A 7,703-nucleotide genomic window follows, 5' to 3' on the forward strand; every position below is an offset into this window, starting at 1 on the left:
ATTTTGGGAACAAATTGTACTACATGACTGTACTTGCTGATACTGACGCTGACGGAACACGAATTTGAGTTGAATACTCACGAAGTCTTGTACATGCACATCATTATGCGCCGGTGTTGTGGAGTAAGGAGGTACGTCAGTCACCAATCCAGCTTCAGCTCCACGCTCGCTTCAGCAGAATGTTGCCCGCGTTTGCTTTGCCTCCGCACGAATAGACGACCAGCGCAGAGTCCCGCAGCTCCGTGGCCGTAAGGTCTTGATATTCGCCGTTAGCGCCGTCAAGTCTCAGTCCACCTCTCACACCAAGCCGCCCTATAAAAATCTTTCGCTCTCCATTGGAGTGCTCCCCAGTTGCGCGAGGAGACTAGAGAAATTCCTCCGGTGAGCGAGGAAGAAAAGCGGAGTTACCCAACTCAACCTATATGGAAATTTGAACTGGTTTTCAACTTTGCGAGTCACAAATTTTCAGTAGCACACTCTGCGACTAATGATAATATACTCCAAACTGTCCAAAGTTATTAAAGAAATGGTGCTGATCGTGAAATCAGGTTACTTGCCTTGACACGTTGATCCATGAGTATATCCGGCATTACAAGAGCATTGGTAACTGCCGAATGTGTTATTACAGGTACCTCTGGGACTTGGACTGCAGGTTGTTGCATTCTTGCATTCATCGATATCTGCATCATGCAAAAAAGAAAAACAGCACCACAAATAGAAACAGTACCCTTTCCTACGGCCAAAGTTAGAAATCCTGTGTCTCTTTAAGTAACTTGAACATTTGGGCTCCTGAAAAATAACGGCGAGATTTTCAAGAAACGTTTGCTTCAGCAATATGCTGTGCTTGAACGCATTCGTTTAAGGTGGCAGACTACCCAAAAATTCGCTGAAAAATCGAATTTGTAAATTCATATTGAGTGCTGCGTCAGTTAAAAGAGCATGAATAGCTGCAAATTCTCTGAAAATTGTGTCCCGATCTGACCGGCCGTTCAAGAGATATGGCCGAAAATGTGCCCTTGCAAGGAAAGATTTTTTTGTTGCACGCTGTCATTTGTTGGCAGCACTGTATTTGAATGTGAGCAGACCGTGCGCAACTTGTCGTATCATGGAAACACGTGAAAGTGTGCAGAATTTTGCTCCAAGTCCATAAAATCAGGTTTTTGAGCCACGTGCAGCAGGACTTTTGCCAGCACCCTCGTGACGTTGCAGATATGTGGCTTGATTATTGTAGTTGACGTTGATTTAGTGACTTTGGCAAGTTTGAGTCGTGTCAAGAAGTCAGGTAGGATTCAGTACTAGGCAGTAGTGAAACGTGACTGGTAGTCTTTGCCGGTTTCTGAGGGTATCCTGGATTTGGTGTGCAGCGCTGTGGAAATGGCTTGCTGTGGAGGTCCCAGCACTGGATGTTGTATCAAAGGTACGACCTCGTAGCACGTGCTAAACCTAAAAAAATTCAAAAATTGACTTGGGTCTGTGGGAGTGTGTGAGAGAACGCCCACTCGTTCCGTTGTGACAGATTCCAGGGCCTCGTTGAGGGGCCCTACCCCATCACCCATGGCTGCTTCTGGACTTGTTCTAGGTTTGAGTCCCGCGCACGAACAGAATGAGCACGAAAATGTGAAAAATTGTAAATGCATTTGTTTGGCTCCTGGGTGGCTCGCACACCGTGGCACTATGCCGGAAATTTGAGTTTGTGCGGCCTGGAAAGCCTGTCAGTGAGGCGCAAGAACTTGTAAATCATGTCCTGAGGGCCAGCATAGTGGCAGGAGTGTGTGGTCAAAATTTCACTCAAATCCATTGAGAAACACCAAAGTTACGGTCAATTGAAATTTATGGGTAGGCTGCCCCCTTAACTTCGCAAGGGCTTTTCGCAGGCGCAGTGTTTGTAGCCCAATTCCACACCCTGACTTCTCGATGTGTGTTTTATCGATGCAGTGATCATTTACTGCCTTTCTCGTTAGTCGTGTAGCTGTGGCAGTTGCGACGTTTCATTTTTAGTTAAACATGGGCGGGGGGGGGGGGTACGTCGTGGGTCATTGTATGAAGAGAGCTTCAGGGCTGAGGACTAGTCACAGAGGAGTTAATCTGCAAAGGGATTGAACTGAAGCTGGATGATGACCGTGCGGTGAGTGTGTGACTGTTATTAAACCGTTCTGGGGCAGGGGTTCTTGTTCTCTAGCTTCACTGGGTGTTGTAGCAGTCATTGTAACATCTCACAGTGTTTGGTGTGCTGTGCTGTGCAAATATCAGCATTATCATTGCGCTTGTTTTCATTATAACCTTTATACACTTATTGAGGACAATAGAGAGGAATATGGCTCGGATGGACAGCATGGGAAGATGTTAAAGGAAAGAAATAGGACGAAGGAACTACAAGTTACGCTATACTGTCATGCGATAACATTGCACGACACTGACGGACGGTACTGACTTTTTAAACTGCTAATCACCTCTACCACATGGATGCGCACTCCAACTGCCTTCCAATTTGGAAGGTTTTGAGTTATTAGTACTAACATAGGAGGGGAAGGTACGCGTAAAGAAGACAAGCACAAGCTGAAAGCCTTAGATGTCGAGAACCTTGGTGGATATCAATACATCAAGGCCATTACTGAGCCACCATGGTAACTGCAAAACGTCTGTGTGCCCGTTATTGTTATTGTTGTTAAAGTGCACCACAAGGACCCTGTAATAGTTTTGTTGTATCTCGTTGTAGCGACAAAACATTACAGCGACACCCCTCACCACACACACACCAACTCATAGCGGGCAGGAAAATTCTTGGTGACCATATATCCTGATCTTAACCGCTGGTACATTTTTTTCTAATCTTCTCTCTTCCCCGTACTGTGACTGGGTTCGTTCTTATTTCTTTGAAATTGGTCCTATAACCAAAAATACTATTTCTCGCGTTCACATGGATAACTCGAAGTGGTCGCATATGCTAAGAGAACAAGATGCATGATATCCGGGTAAATAAACAGACCAAGCGGCCTGCAAGAAGCCTTGCCTGTGTTGACAATTAATTATTATAACCCTGGTGTACAAACAATAGAATAACAATCCAACGATTATATAATTTCCAGTTTGTTTATTACTAGTAGTACTAAAAAATACACAAGAGAGATTGGAAGCTGTGGCTCAACTCTAAGTTTCAAGTATTTCTACAATCATCAGGCTCGCCTGCTAGGCTTGCAAGCCTGATGATCTTTAGAAATACATCAAAACTCAGAGTTGTAACAAAGCTTCCAATCTCTCTCTTGTGTACAAGGCTCTGCCCTACATGGGTATTGAGCACTCTTCGGACAGTGAAGCACACCACTTGACTACGTAAAAATACATGAATAATTATAAGACTGCACCACAGAACAAACATGAACTGCATCTGCGCCTTGATCCTAGAGGGTAGGTGGCGTCCCAACGGATGCGGAAATTCGGCTTCTAGCCGAGTCTAACGCGAACTGTGAATGTTTTTCTTTTATTCAGACCAACAAGGGCAATCAAGGCTTGTTTGCTGCTACTTAATTAAAGTTTCGTGCTTCCGCATTAAAAGACTGCATAATAAATGTTTGTTCACTTACCTTCTGATATCACAGTAATGTAAGGCTCATTACCATTAAGTGCCACTTTACAAGATCCATATGCTATGTGAAAGCGAAGATTTAACTGGTGCTTGAGGACTTTGACAGAGACTACAAACTTAAAACGATCTACTTCCATCCCACCAGACTGCTTGGTTTCGATCTTTTGGTTAGGATTCCATTGTGTCCACGGTGATTTTGAGTCGATCCGTTCCCTCGTGTGTATCTGGAAAATACAGCTGCCTTCTGACTCGATTGTGATCTCCTTGGCTACCATGTAACATTGTGGTGGATAATCGAAAATCACCTCGTACGGCCCTGGAGGAGCTAATACAGTTCTTAGCATTGGTTGGGGGCCAGTTACTGACGAATATCGTAATGTGCCATCACCACTGGACAGTGGAAGTGATGGACGACCTGTTGCAAAGCAAGGTGACGTTTTTGTCAAACCTCTTGTGACATTCCAGCCGCTCACAAGCAGTAGCGTGGGAATAACGTGTTTGATGAACAACATGTTCAGGCCTAAATGAGACAATATATCAAACGTCATGCAAAAAACACTTCATCGCTGAAACTATACTTCAAATCACTTGGACATTAATCACGAAACAAATGAGCACACGAAATATGTGAAGTCAATTTCCAGCATTCTTTCCAATGTAACGACTGCATTTGTGACCATCCTTAATCACGTCAGTCTCACTTACCTGTTAAAAGCAGATAATCACAGGTTCATAGCAGTAAAGTCTCTATGCATACTGTTTATGAAAGGTGAACTCGGATGGTGAATGCCAAAAAGCCATTTTGTCGCACTCGCTGACTGTATAATTGTTACGGTGGTGGACAGTTAGTCATAACTCGTAACAGTTTTGTCCTTCTCCTTTTTTCATGTTCCAAAAGGCATCTAAATTCCCTGTAATACAATCATGTACATGTAGTTGACAACATACGTAACTCATAAGCAAAGCACACGGTTTCTGCTGAGTTACCCGGTACTTGGTGCTGAGCACACCTCGCTCACTCAATCTCTACTGATCGCTGTATTCCCCGCAGCATGTGTATGGAACAGGAAGAGGTACTTTATTGCAAGTTTACTGAGTGTCCGACGTGCTCCAAATGCCATGCTTAAATCAAACAAGTAGCAAAACTGTCATTATGAAGGAAGTTGCAAGTAACAACGTTCGAAGCAGCCACCCTCTACTATCATCGGCGTTATCGGAACATCTACATCTAAGCTCCCTTCGTTTAGTTTGAGGCACTTGACTTGTAGAAAATTTTTTGTTGTAGTAATTGCCATGATTGAGCAACGAAACAAAATATTCCACTCTAAATAGCTAAAAAATGAAGAAACACTAGCTTGGATGAATTAGGCGAATCGAAATCAAGTCATCGAACCCTTGCCACTGCATTCGTCTCACATCTGTCTGCAACGCGCAATTCTTATACACAAAACGGTCTCTATAGGCATGATAAAATGAGGAAAAAAAATTCACGGTTCGCGTTTTCCGCATCCGTAGTAACGCCACCACCCTTCAAAAATCAAGGCGCAGATGCAGCTGCTAAAGCGGAAGGATGTAAGTAGACAAGCAAGTGGTCAAAGACTGAAAATCCCATTCACGCTATCCATGTTTTCCTCGTGCCAGGCCACGAGTTCCCAATTAACTGTGGGTCGCAGCACGGCTGGAAAAATCCCTCCGCTTCCAAGCAGGACTTGAACCTGGTACCCTCTGTTTCTCAATCATGGTCTTAGGCCACCCCACTATGTCTGCCTGCATAAACTGTGCCCTAAAACCAGTGACTCCATGTCCTTTCAGCGCCCTCAAGTTCAGCACCAGCCAGGTGAGCGCGACCGTTGTAGTGTCCTGAACGTAAGCGCCGAAATTTACAGCGCCAAATATTTCAAGTGCTGCATACTTCAGCGCCAGCAGATATTTAAAGCGCATAATATCTCAGCGCTACATGATATGTCAGCGCCAAAAACATCAACCCGACCTTCCTCAACGTCACAGATTTCAGCACCACATATCTCAGCGCAATGTATCACATGTATCACAGCGCCATGTATCACAGCGCCATGTATCACAGCGCAATGTATCACATGTATCACAGCGCCATGTATCACAGCGCAATGTATCACAGCGTCATGTATCACAGCGTCATGTATCACAGCGCCATGTATCACAGCGCCATGTATCACAGCGCCAATTTATTGATAATTATATCAAACTAGTGGAGTCTACTAGTCTCCTTCAAGTAGATGTCATGTGTACGTTTATCGACTAGCGCCTGAGCTGGAGGTGGACTTGATCGCGCTGAACTTCTTTGCGCTGTACTCGGATCAGGGTTTTTATCCATAATTATTATGTTGGTAAACACGCACCTGGCAATATGGCGGTAAATACACGCCGGATAGTAGTTCTACACCAGGAAGAAAAGGAGATAAATGGCTGTGAATACAATCTAATGTCGAGCCAGACGCGCCTCAGCCTGGACGAGGTCGACAGGCGCGAGGTCGAAGTGACGACGGCGAACAGAGCGTGATCCGCGGATGGCAGACCTGGCAAGCGAAAATGCCAAGCAGTACCGCAGCCAAGCTACAACCCGGCTATAGGCAGTGTGGCATTTGGTGGTACTCCAGAATACAAGCCTCTTGTTTGGTTCTAGGCACAAGGGACAACGCAAGAAGGCTCGCTGATTCGATATTAATATTATTATTTCTCGGACTGTTCACCGTAGGCCAATTGCAGTGAACCCCCATTCAACCTCACAGAAACTTGAGCTCACAACTTCAACTTGAAAGCCATCTCACGTACAAGCAAGAGTACACAACCCCCCAGAGTGCGCAACGTCTAATCCAGCTCTGCAGAAGGTCTTGGTCGAGCGTAGTCGGATCTGTACTGTATTATGATGCAAAGATCCAATTACGCTGGACGACTGCCCTATGCAGAGCTGGAGCTGGGGGTTATGTACTCTTGATACACTTTAATAAGTGGCTTTTTGGATCCGAAAACAACAGTGCATGTTAGTTCTTACCTCCTGGAGTTTACGTTCGCTCTATTTTCTTCGCTGTACAATTCCTTTCGGTCATTGATTCCAAACGAGTCTCTGACAGCCTCTGCTATTAATGATGATTAAAATTGAACACGTTCTGCGCTTACTCTGCTAGTTAAATGTAAATAGTTCTCCATCTATGATATGCGGCAGATTGAAGCCTCTTCAGCCAGACGTATGCCGCTGACTGTTTCAGGAAACGTTAGGACACAAGCCAAAACAGACATTTACGTCCCACGTGACGTGACGTTGCTGGCACTTCATTCTTATGAAGCTAGTCCAAACATTGCGGACACTGAGCAAGGGACAGACGGTAGCATACACGAAACCGTGGCGCCATGGTGGTGGGGACCAGCAACTGGTTGAGCAACATTCTGGCATCCTGACCATGATTCGTGGTGTGCAATACAATCACTCTCTGCTGGCTCGCTTACAAAAATGGTACAGTGTAAGTACGAGATGGCACGAAATCAGAGTGTCTCTTCCTTTTCTCACGCTGCTTCAGTGAATTCAGGACGGAATCTGACAGCTGGGGTAGTGCTATTATTTCCTGTGTCGCCATTCACAGTTGTATGGGAGGCGAGCTACACCGATCTTGGTCGAGCATGGTATCACAGCTGCGGAAAATCCCCGTAAAGACGCTAGGCTATGCCTTAAATATTATCCGTGGTTATGTTAAGTTGTCAGTCTGGGACATGCATATCACGAATGCCTTGCTCTCAGTTACAACAAAGGACCAGTCAGTGCCTATTTCCGTGTGCAGGCTTTCCTGTTGAGTGCAACGTGTTTTGTGCATGCCCTTCGTACTTATCAATAGACCATGGACAGTCATCAATAGTCACGATGGGAGTTCATCAACTTCAGCATTTTCATCCCTTTTGTTCTACGTGTACATGTACTTCCACTCCCAAGCTCTTCTGTACATGGTCCTAATATTATCGATCTTCCGTTACGCATGATGGCATCCATGGGGGATGTCATAATGGTTCGATATGGATGTCATGAACTACTCCTAAGTGGGATGAGAGTTGAACGCATTGGACACAATTGACTTTGTACTTCTGGGGGCCA

General features: G+C 45.1%; 1 protein-coding gene and 1 long non-coding RNA gene across 2 annotated transcripts in view; both read right to left on the bottom strand.

The window, feature by feature from the left end:
- Window positions 1–7,703, bottom strand: part of LOC135812890 (latent-transforming growth factor beta-binding protein 2-like) — a 105,976-nt gene that overhangs the window by 24,822 nt on the left and 73,451 nt on the right. The window lies entirely within an intron of this gene.
- On the bottom strand, window positions 564–6,733 carry LOC135811623 (uncharacterized). The gene is made up of 3 exons (XR_010552672.1): window positions 6,615–6,733; window positions 3,582–4,103; window positions 564–680 (listed from the first exon to the last, which is right to left on the bottom strand). It is a non-coding gene; the product is annotated as an uncharacterized LOC135811623 (long non-coding RNA).

Source organism: Sycon ciliatum, chromosome 3 (assembly GCF_964019385.1).
Source record: "Sycon ciliatum chromosome 3, ocSycCili1.1, whole genome shotgun sequence".
Classification (NCBI taxonomy): domain Eukaryota; kingdom Metazoa; phylum Porifera; class Calcarea; order Leucosolenida; family Sycettidae; genus Sycon; species Sycon ciliatum.